Source organism: Saimiri boliviensis, chromosome 7, assembly GCF_048565385.1.
Source record: "Saimiri boliviensis isolate mSaiBol1 chromosome 7, mSaiBol1.pri, whole genome shotgun sequence".
Lineage (NCBI taxonomy): Eukaryota > Metazoa > Chordata > Mammalia > Primates > Cebidae > Saimiri > Saimiri boliviensis.
The window spans coordinates 91,383,184-91,395,223 of record NC_133455.1 but is presented as its reverse complement, the minus strand read 5'-3'; the positions used below and the strand labels follow the sequence as shown (position 1 = coordinate 91,395,223).

At 39.7% G+C, this 12,040-nt stretch overlaps 1 long non-coding RNA gene across 6 annotated transcripts in view; it reads left to right on the top strand.

Annotated features, from left to right (window-relative positions):
* The window catches only part of LOC141585155 (uncharacterized), a 376,098-nt gene that overhangs the window by 347,890 nt on the left and 16,168 nt on the right, over positions 1 to 12,040 (top strand). For 5 of the 6 annotated variants that reach the window (XR_012518507.1, XR_012518505.1, XR_012518504.1 and 2 more), the window contains 3 exons: positions 4,414 to 4,570; positions 7,660 to 7,828; positions 11,547 to 11,731. This is a non-coding gene — a long non-coding RNA (uncharacterized LOC141585155). The remainder of the gene's footprint in view (positions 1 to 4,413; positions 4,571 to 7,659; positions 7,829 to 11,546; positions 11,732 to 12,040) is intronic. The other variant, XR_012518506.1, reaches the window with a different exon arrangement.

Genomic DNA, 12,040 nt, shown 5'->3' with positions numbered 1-12,040 from the left:
CTCTCTTGCTTCTACTCCAGCCATGTGATGTGTTTGCTCCCCCTTCACTTTCCGCCATGATTGTAAGTTTCCTGAGGACTCCCCAGAAGCTGAGCAAAGGCCCAAAACCTTAAGCCAATGAAAGCTCTTTTCTTTAAATACTACTCAGTCTCAGGTATTTCTTTAAAGTAGCGCAAAATGGACTAATACAGAAAATTGCTACCAGGAATGGGGCATTGCTATAAAGATACCTGAAAATGTAGAAGTGACTTTGGAACTGTGTAACAGGCAGAGGTTGAAGGAATGTGGTGGGCTCAGAAGATAGAAAGATGAGGGAAAATTTGGAACCGCCTACAGAGAAAAGTCGCAGACACTCAATGCCAGTCCTTGAGAGCAACTGTGGGGGCTGTACCCTGGAAAGCCACGGAGGCAGAGTTTCTCAAGACTTTGAGAGCCACCCTCTTGCACTTGTATACCTTGAATGTGAGACACTGAGTTAAAAGGAGATTATTTTGCAGTTTCAAGAGTTAATAACTGCTCTGCTGGGTTTTGGACTTGCATAGGCCCTATAGCTCCTTTCTTATGGCCCATTTCTCCCTTTTGGAATGGCAATGTTTACCCAATGCCATACCCCAGTTATCTTTTGAGAACAAGTAACTTATTTTTCATTTAACAGGCTCATTGGTGAAAGGGAATTGCCTTGTCTCAGATGACTTTGGACGTTTGTTTTAAGACTAGAATACGTTAAGACTTTGGAAGACTGTTGGGAAGGCATGATTGTATTTTGGAATATAAGAAGGACATGAGATTGGAGCTAGGGTCAGAATGGGGTTTTGTGTCCCCACTAAATCTCAAGTTGAATTCTAATACCCAGTGTCAGAGTGGGGTCTGAGGGGGTGGTGATTGCATCACGGTGGTGGAGTTCTCATGAATGGGTTAGCACCATCCCCATGGTACTGTTCTCAAGATAGTGAGTGACTTATCATGAAATCTAGTTATTTGAAAGTGTGCTTCCGCTTTGTCTTCCACCACGAGTAAAAGCTTCCTGAGGCTTCCTCAGAAGCAGTTGCTGCTGTGCTTTCTGTATATCATGTGGAACAATAAAGCTCTTTATTGTTCCTGTGAACAATTAAATTGTTCCAAAAGATATGCAGGAAGCTTCCGCTTTGCTTTCTGCCACGAGTAAAAACTTCCTAAGGCCTCCTCAGAAGCAGACTCTGACATGTTTCCTGTATATCCTCAAAGCCAATTAACCTCTTTTTTTTCTTTTTCTTTACTTCTTCTTTTTTTTTTTTGAGAGGGAGTCTTGCTCTGTCACTCAGGTTGGAGTGCAGTGATGTGGTCTTGGCTCACTGAAATCTCTACCTTTCAGGTTGAAGCAATTATCCTGCCTCAGCCTCCAGAGTAGCTGGGATTATAGGCATGCACCACCACACCTGGCTAATTTTTGTGTTTTTTGTAGAGAAGGGTTTTCAGCATGTTGACCAGGCTGGTCTTGAACTCCTGACCTCATGCAATCTGCCCACCTCGGCCTTCCAAAGTGATGGGATTATAAGCATGAGCCACCATGTCCAGCCCCTCTTTTCTTTATAAATTATCCAGTTTTTGGTACTTCTTTATAACAGTGTGAGAATGGACTAATAAAGTGACTATAGTCAAAAATAATTTAATTGTACATTTTAAAACAATTAAAAGAATATAATTGGATTGGGCCAGGCATAATGGCTCATGCCTGTAATCCCAGCATTTTGGGAGGCCAAGACAGGTGGTAGACTTGAGGTCAGGAGTTCGGGACCAGCCTGGCCAACATGGTGAAACCCTATCTCTACTAATAATACAGAAATTAACCAGGCATGGTGGCGTTTGCCTGTAATCCCAGCTACTTGAGAGGCTGAGGCAGGAGAATCACTGGAACCTGGGAGGTGAAGGTTGCAGTTATCCAAGATGGCGCCACTGCACTCCAGCCTGAGTGACAAAGCAAGACTTCGTCTCAAAAAAAAGAAAAAAAGAATATAATTGGATTGTTTGTTACACAAATGATAAATTCTTGTTGTGATTAACACCCCATTTATTCTGATGTGAATATTATACATTGCATGCCTATAACAAAATCTCTTATGTAACCATAACTATGTATCCTTACTATGTTCTCACAAAAATTAAAAATTAGAAAAGAAGAAACTTGTAGGAGAAAGAACGTGAGTTCAGAGGAAGGTGGCTTTCAGTTTTAGGGGTTGGGGTAGTTTAGCTAATGATCCATCATTGGAAAGCAACATGGGACACCTAGCATGCATTGCTTGATGCAGACCTCTAACTCTGTTAGAGAAATTTTGAAGGGTTATTAGACTTCAATTCCTTCATCTTACAGATAAAGACTTTGACATTTTCTTTAGCTATAAATTTTGTTATGTCTATTTACTCAGTAAGTGTTCAGTAAATACATGTGCAAAGAAATAAGGATAAGGGTAGAGGGATCAGACGAATGATGGAACAAAAGAAATACTGTAATAATTTGTTGTCAAACCTGGCTGGAGGAAGTACTGAAGTTAATTAAATACCTTTCTAATGAAGTACTGCACTGTTTCAAGAATTCACAAGACTGAACATGATTGATAGTTTTCTAAGTTGATTGGGAGGCATTGTATTCTTGTATAATCCTTTAGGATCTTTGAGAACATTAGTCACCTCTACACTTTAGGGGCTCAAAAGGGTCATTTGTAGAGGTTTATGCTAGATAGAATGTGAGAATATGAGTAAACTATAAACTACACCACCAACCTCCAGGAGCTTACCAACTAAGTCAAGTGGCCTCAACAGACCCATTTGTTCAGGGTGTGTAATCTCTGGATTCCAGATCTGATGCCAATAGTGTGGATTCATTGTTTAAGTAAAAAGATGTATGTATTCTAAGGCACTTTTAGTTGCTTACCTGGTGCCATACATTAGATGGTACTAAATGGATGAGTACGCATGGCCTGGGATTTTGGAATAGAATGCCCTCTTTGCAGAACTAAGTAGCTCATTCATAGTGAACAAAACTGTATTCCTGACTTCTCAACCACTGTACTCTATCCACTTAGTCTTCCACTTTTTTTTGACCATGTATGCTCTCATGGTTTTTTGCATGCAACACTGATGTATGTGTATTTATTTATAAATTGTATTGTTCTATTGCTTTACTAATATGTAATATTTGTACAAAATTGATATTTAAAAGGATAAGATAAAAATAAATCAAATAGATGTCTATTGGTTCCTTCCTGCAGAAAATGGGGTGGGGAAAACTCATATGTAAATTATTTCTAGCCATCTCTAGACTACGTTCATTACACCTCACTTTCAATCTCAGCCCCACCTGAATATTCTGTTTCCTAATACTAAATTATACATTAAACCTTAAACAAAACATATTAAATAACAAGGGAAAAAAGATGGAAAATAATAAAATAGGTAGCATATACAAACACACCCATACACACACGCACCAACAGCAGCAGCAGCAAACAAAGAAGCAGCTATGTGCAGCTGCTCCAGTACTCATTTCTATAACCCATCACAAGGCTGTGGTCGCTATTTATAACCTCCTTCTTCTATTACACATCCCATGTTTCCTTGTCCATCAGCCAGGACATTAGCTGGCTAGGGTTCTTAGCCCAAAAGTCTGAACCTTCAGTTCCTCTTTTGTTTATTGGTTGCTATAGTTTTCAGTTAATATTTAGTAATAGAAAAGAAGGTAGTAAGAGTCATCACAGAGTATCTCTTGGGTTCCAGAAACAGTCCTCCCTGTCCACATTTTCTAGCATTAATTCTTTTTCCTCCTGGTTATCAAGATAAGCCACCAGCCAGAAGAACTCTCTCCTTCCTTGCCTGTTAGCTTGGTGTTAATGAGGAACTCAAAATGATCTGGTAGTTTCAAACGTCAGCTCCATGGAACCATTGTTGTAAGGATTTCTCTCTTGGGAACCAAGACCTCAGAATAGCAGGTCTTGGAGATATAGATTCAAAATTCTTCAAATGGGTTATTTGATGTAGTAATGAGAGAAGTCATTTTCACTTCAACCCATTTATTCCTGGACTCATGTATTCTGGCCATGGGAGAAACAGCACCCTGTACTGTTCCTTAGTTGAAAGAAATACACTAAATCCCATATGACAGCAACATATATTCTCAGGGTTTTATGTTTTTTGGTGCTATTGTCCATGGAAGTTGTACATTTTCATTTCCATGTTATTTTTGAAGTACATAACAATACAACTGATTTTAGTATACTAAACTTGATCCTGTGACTTTGATAATTTCATTTCTTAGTTCTAGCAGTTGTTTTATACATCCCTTAGGAATTTCTATGTAAACAGTCATGTTATCTACAAAGAGAGAGCTTTACTTCTTCCTTTCTCATTGTTTCTTAAAGTTCTTTTTAATTTTTTCCTTAGGGCAATAGCCAAAACTTCCAGTACAATGTTGAAGAGAAGTACTGAGAGTGAGTATCCCCTAAGGAGGGTGCACTGCTGATTCTGGTGTCCTAAATTCAGCGAAGAGGGCTGGGACTCAGACCTCTAAGGAGTGTGGAGTGCTGGCCGGCTGTTGCAGGTATGTCCTGAACCTGAATCTGGAAGCATTAAAAAAAATTACAGATTGGATTCAACTGCTGCTACAAGGAAGAACTGCTGCTGCTGAGATGAAGCATTGCTAGAGGGATAGGCACAGAAAGAGGAAACTAGGAAAAAGAAAACCTTTCTTCATCCTTAAATGTTCATTCTCCCTCTGGTGCTTGTATTTGGAAAAAAACAGAGGCTAATACAGAATCAGCTGGCAGAACAGAGATGCAGTTTGCAGAATTCCAGATGCAGCATTAACAACACTGAGGTATTGAAGGGTGGATTCGGAGCTGAGAGACAACAATTTAGTAACAGGCATGCAAGAAGTATGCATAATGGACTTATCAGACCCAGGAATATGTTTTCTTGGCTCCCAGAGTGAGTCTTAGAAGTCATTAGAACATTACCTCTGTTTTTGTTTTGTGCTTTGGTTCTGAGATTTGTTTGGGAAAGACTCATGCTCTCACACTTTTGCTGTGCTCTGAGATCTGTCTCCTACTGAGATGATGGAAGCTTACCTCTGTGGGTTTCAGCTTTTTACCTGCAACCTCTTTCTTGTTTCACTTCTAGTCTAAACTCAGCCTATCTCAGCTTTTCTCCCTTATCCTTTTTTTTTTTTTTTTTTTTTTGGACAGAGTTTCTCTCTGTTGCCCAGGCTGGACTGCAATGGAGTGATCTCAGCTCACCACAACCTCTACCTCCCGGGTTCAAGTGATTCTCCTGCCTCAGCCTCCCAAGAAACTGGGATTACAGGTGCACCACCATGCTCGGCAATTATTTCATATATATATATATATATATATATATATATATATATATATATTTATTTATTTATTTATTTTAGCAGAGACAGGGTTTCACCGTGTTGGCCAGGCTGGTCTCGAACTCCTGACCTCAAGTGATCCACCTGCCATGGCCTCCCAAAGTGTTGGGATTACAGGCATGAGCCACCACGCCCCACTAATTTTTGTATGTTTTTAGTAGAGACAGGGTTTCACCATGTTGGCCAGGCTGGTCTTGAACTCCTGACCTCAGGTGATCCACCTGCCATGGCCTCCCAAAGTGCTGGGATTACAGGCATGAGCCACCATGCCTGGCCTTGTCCCTTATTCTTTTCCCACTTTCTTGACTCGTTTTAATTTCCCTCCACAAAGGATTTTATTCTTGGCCCTGGAAAATGGAAACTTTCTTTTTAGCATCTCCTGTGTTAAATGATATGCTTCCATTCAATATACTACTAGAACAGCAATTTTATCCCTCCCTTCCTTTAACATTCATGCATACACATTTACACAATTTATAAGCATATGCACACCTGGAAACTTCAGTGTATAAAGCCTGACATTTTTGGCTTAGAGGAGTGAAGGGAATTTCTCACCATTGCATGAGGGGGAAAATGCAGTTGATATTTAGCCTTCACGTTGGCTGATTCTAAAGATCTTTCTCTTCCCATTTTCCACTCTATTATTCCTCTCTTCTTTTTAATACTAAGAATAATAACTCAACTTATAACACTTCATTTTTCAAAATGTTTTCACATATCTTGTAGTATGTGACAATCACAACTTCTCTGGAAAGAGGACAGATCACATTATTTTCTCTATGTTACAAGAGAGGAAACTTTGGCTTAGGACATTTTCTGATACAAAATTATTTCCAATAGGAAATGTTCAACTAGTTAGTAATTCTGTCTCAATTTCAGTGCAATTTTAATTAAAGCTCATTTTCAAAACATTTTAAAATTAATCTTACATCTATAATACCTTCAATCTATTTCACTTCCACTGACTGTGTACTACTGAGCACTGTCTGTGCTTTTGTAGACTGCATTATTTTCCAGGGGAGCATGTGTAAGGATGTAAATGTCTTTGCTGCACACTTCTAAGTCTGAAACTTATCAGTTCCAGACAAGGCCATTATTGGGAGTAAAGTCAGAATAAAATTTGTGTTGAATTTACTTGTAGGAAACTTTAATGTCTTAGAAGTTTATTACCACAGTATTAATCAGTACATTTACATTTTTATTCTAGTTCTCTCTTTTCTCTACTTTCATTATTTGGTGGTTGTGGGTGGGGGGAAGTGCTATGGTCTGAATGCTCATATCTCTCCAAATTTCTTGTGTTGAAACCTAACCCCAAAAGTGATGGTATTAAAAAGTGGGACCTTCAGGAAGGTAAATAGATGGAGAGGGCAAAGCCCCCATGAAAGGGAATTGCTCATTTGAAAGAGGCTTAAGGGAACTCCCTGCATGCATCCTCCATGTGAGGACATAGCTAAAAGCACCATTATGCAAGCAGAGAATAAGTCCTCAGCAGACAGAATCTGCTGGCACCTTAATCATAGATTTCCCAGCTTCCAGAACTATGAGTAGCAAAAATTTCAGTCAAGTAGAAGTTATCCAGACTAATATATTTTGTTATAGCAGCCTGAATAGACTAAGACAAGCAGGGGGCATATCTTTTAGGATATCTGGTTCTTCACTTTGTGAATTGTTTAGGAAAGAAAAATATAAAATGGAGGGTATGCCCTAATTTCTTACAGCAGTGTTTACCTTGCATTATCCTAGAGCTACGAGTGTGCAGCTAGTGATCACTTATGAATCAGCCTAAGTATCTTCTTTTCCGATTCGCAGCAGTGGTGTGAGGGTTTCTAACACCATATCCTTTCAGGATCTTTTTTCTTTATGAAGTGGAGTAGCCAATTTGCAGGATCAATTACAACTCTAGTCTTCAGCAGTGAATTGCCAATCGCACCGCCATTTCTTAGCTATATTCCTGCCAATTTAAATCACAAAATTTCAGCAAGGAAGTTCTCTAAAAACCAATTTCATCCTCATTCCTGTGCCCCTGGATACATAAAATCATGAGATGATTTTATTCAATGTTTAGTACTGTCAGCTTCTCCTGCCTTACAAACCTGACTTCACCGTGATGGCAAACTTATGTCAACCTGGCTACCTAGCTGTGCCATGGTACCCAGACAGTAGGTTAAGCAGTTTCTGGATGTTTCTGTGATGGGTAAATGTTAGTTGCATTTAAATCAGTGGACTTCAAGTAAATCAGTTTACCCTCCATGATATAGGTGGGCCTCATCCAATCAATTGGAGGCCTGAAGAGAATAAAGACTGATCTTCCCCAAGAAAGAAGAAATTCTGCCAGCAGACTACCTTGAGACTCCAGCTGCAGCAATTCCAAGTCTCCAGTCTGGCAGCTTACCCTGAAGATATGGATTTGCCAGCATCCACAATCATGTGAGCCAACTCCTTAAAATCTGCATCCCCCATATATATTTCTCTCTCTCTCTCTCTCTCTCTCTCTCATACATATTTCTCTCTCTCTCTCTCTCTCTCTCTCACACACACACACACACACACACACACACACTCTGTTGCTCCTATTTCTCTGGAGAACCCTGATTGCCTTAATCTTCACAATAATCGTTAAGTGTTGTTATCACATTTTCAGAGGGTAAAACTGGAACTTAGATTAAATGATATTCTCATGATCATACAGTTAATATGTAATACAACAAGGATTTGAAGCTCTGTTGTTTGCAAAGTTAACATTGTAACTACTATGGTGTATATTTGTTCTGTAGTGCTATGCTATGCCACACTATATTATAATACAAAGTTAAATAACCATCATTAAAACTTAAAAGTGTGTACAAAGATCCAGTGGCATCTTACCTTCCTGAATAGTTTTGAGTTATATGCCATAGCCCACATGTTCTGTAGCATGAACTGATGAAATGGACATCTGAGATCTTTTTGCCTGGGGAATGTTTAATGGTGTTGCTCAAAAAGTACCACTTCACTCAGCTGTTGGGACATCCATTTTAACTTGGACTCAAGCAGAAAGAAATTCTTTTCCCCAAAGATTTTAAACACCTTTTCTCTTAATAGCTCTGAAAAAAACACTTACAACATGACTATATAAGAATATGCTACAGATTACATTAATTATATTAAACAAGGGTATAATTTAAAAAATCTTCAATTTTACCATTCCAACAAACCAAATATTTCATTTTCTTTTTAGTTTTCTTTTCAGTTTTGTACAAGTTGAATGATGGTAGACTTACAATTATTCTCCTTTGACAAAAGAAAAAATTAACAGAGGGAAGAAAAGTGCCTCTTTTTTTTTTTTTAATTTCAGAAGGAAATTTCAGTATCAAGAAGAAAATATCGGTGTTGAGCTGTGCCTGAAACTTGATACGTTGTGTACCAAGCACCTAAGGCTAAAAATAAATATTAAAAAATTAAGCTGATCCAAGATCATTTTCTTTGATTCAGTTCACATAATTAGAACCTGATTTGTACCAGGAGTACGTAAAGTCAGGAAAACCCAGGAAACATTGTTCTCCAAGCCATTGAGAACATTATCTACTCTAAACTTAAATTTAAGCTACGTGTATAAGCTTCCCAGCCATTCAGGAACCTGCTGATTTGTATAAAGTACCCTGAGAGTAATCAAGAAGATAGACTGTAAGCAAAAGCTTCTGTCAAATAGAAAAGGCAAATCAATAGAAAAGTGTGGTGCTGGAAAAGCATAAAAAGCATAGTGGATTATAGCAGAGGGGTATAATTCTTCTTTTGTTCTTCCATAGACAAAAGGGAAAGAATGAATGAGCCTATGCTCTGGTTAGTGGAGGCTGGAATTTCATGGCTAGGTATATTGTGCTATATCACGTGGCCATCTGTTCCGGTCCTATGAAAATTAGTTCTTTGGGAAAACATTAAGTTTCACAACATCCTAAGAAGTGTTTCTTGCAAAATGGGTTAAAATTGGCTTGAGATAATACAGTCACAAGTATGAGACTGATGAATTCCTCCTCTAGGAGCTGCTGGGGCAGCCAGCATTGAGTCATGGGAATTGGTATTAGGTCTGGTCAGAATTTGACATCTTCACTAATGATCTGGAAGAGGAAGTCAATGGCTTATTAATGAAATCCACAGATAAAGTGGAATGATGGATTGATTGGACACAAGAAAGCAAATAAATTAGTGATATTAGTAAAATGAGATGCAGCTTATGGAAATGTTCACTCATCCTTGAAACAGAAAATCACCATCTGGAAGTCATTTAATGAGAGCAATCAGTCCAGAAAGCACCACTGCCAGTGGAGGCCTGGAGATGATGCCAGGAAGAAAGTTAGACAAAGATGGGAGGTTGAGCCAGAACAATCAGAGCTTCTCCTGGAAAGACTTCACGACACTTGGCCAGTGTTGATGAGCTTTTCACAGCTCCCGACACCCAGCCAGAATCTCTGAAATCCACTCTGCCTCTGCCTGGTAGCCAGCCTGTCCTCTGACTTCTAGCTCCAGCTGGAAAGATGGCTCCAGATGGGCTTCTCATTACTGTTTTCAACAAGGCAAGGTTGATGGTGTCCAACATTTTGTTCCTTTGAGGCCAATAATTAGGCCAAGGCCAGAGGTGCAGGTCCAGCACAAGTATGAAGGATTGAATAGTGTGCCAGTTAAGGTCAGGAAATGTCTTCCTCTCTGGCCCATACTTCCATTCTAAGATAGGTGTGTGCCATATTCACAGTCCTGCTGCGTGTGGCGTCAGCTGCTTCCATCACCACATGGCTCAACCACTGACCTGCTGAACTTTTCAAGGCTGCAGCACTTTGAGTTCCTTTTCCTGACATCCATGTGCCACCACTTCCATGTCCTATGACCTCCTGAAACCGTGTGGAATTGAACAAATTTAAGTGTCCACCAGTGAAAACCTGTGACTTAAAAAGGCCTGGGTGCAACCATCTGTTTCCTCCAGTTCCAGGAACACTCAAGTCTCTCTCTAGGTCTGGCTGAACTCCTCCCTCTCACCCCCTCTCTACTCTGGTAACTTGAGTGTGAGCCTTTGATAAAGGCTCCTAACCTTTCTCTGGTGTAAATGGAGCTCAGGACTCCCAAACTAATGACCTTCTTTCCCTCTTTATGATGTCCTCTCCCCTGTAGAGCAATAAGACACAGCCAATTTCTCTATCACATCACAACATCTTATAAGTTAGCCTCACATTAGCTTTCTAAACTCTTGAAAAAAAAAATAGGTCATTTCCTTGTGAGAGCCAAAAAGTCCATTAAATGATATTTTTCCAACATAATGTTTTTGGGCCATCCAGAGAACTTATACTTTAAGTTTATTGTAATTTAACATTTGGAAGAGTTATGGGTTACTGGGTGAACCTGAATGTGAATTATTACATGATTATTAGATTACCAAATAAATGGCAACAATAGGCAGAATTGTCATGGTCCTAGCCTTTTAAATCAGAAATACCTGATGGGCCATGAATTTGAATGGGGATATCCTGAATCTGGGCTCTTCAGGGTTAAGGTTAATTGATCACTGTTATAACCCTGAGGTGGAGAACTAAGGTCCTGCTGGTGCCCGCTCACATCACTTTAGTCACACCCCCTTACCTCCAAAGCTGTCTTTTGGGCACTGAATCCAGCATACACACCCTTTCCGGCTCTGTGACATAACATGAGCCGTTTCAAGGTGCAGCCCTCTGAGAGTGCAGTGTTGTGGACTACATCCAACATGAATCTTAGACAGTCTGGCCCAGCCCTGATGGGCCAAACTCAGGAGAAATCTTCACTTAGTTCATAGCCCCTACCAGAGCCAGAAACATCGCTTGTCAAATGTCAACTGGATGCCACCATCAAGCATTTAAGAGAAACGATCTGAAATTTCCCAATCCCTGCAACCTTTGCTTCTGTTGTTCCCATCATGAAGCCTCCACTTGCTCCACTGGTCTTTCCCTTTGAGCCATTACAGCAGCAGCCGCTGAGATTACCTTTAATGTCACCCTCAATTAACCTGACAGGATACAGCCCTCTCAAACCCCTCCTGGGACTACGAGAAAAGAAGAGACTTAGGGTGGGAACCTGAAAAGGCTTTTATATTCCTGGCTCTTCTGCAGGTAAATCTCTCAGAAAATTGCTGTTTTATTGTTTCCAGGCACTGAGCTCACATTACACCAGCCCAAGCCAGGAAGGCTCTGTCAGCCCATCCATCAGCTTTTACAGGGTGAAAACCTTTGGGAAACATGGAAACCACTCAACAAATTGAAAACATTAATGAACTGGTTCAAGTAAACACCAAATCTTCATGCCTGGATGTTACCTTCCACTTTCTTCTCTCAGGTAAAAACAACATGAAACTCTGTTGCAATGGAAATAAACAGGAAAAAAAAAAAAACTCAGAAAGGCAATGTGCCTATGTGTGTGTATATACACAGGACACAGAGCCAAAAGCATGGGGAATTTTGAAAATGAAGTTCCTGTCAACCTTTCCGAGAGAAGCCATTCTAGAAAGAGAAGCCATTCTTTCTTCTCTGGAAGCTGGACTGTATACAACCAGCAGCATTACTCTTTATTGAAGTAATAAGATGTGGGATATTGATCCATATACAAATGAGTTTTATTACTTAATTACTTACTTTTCAACCATAC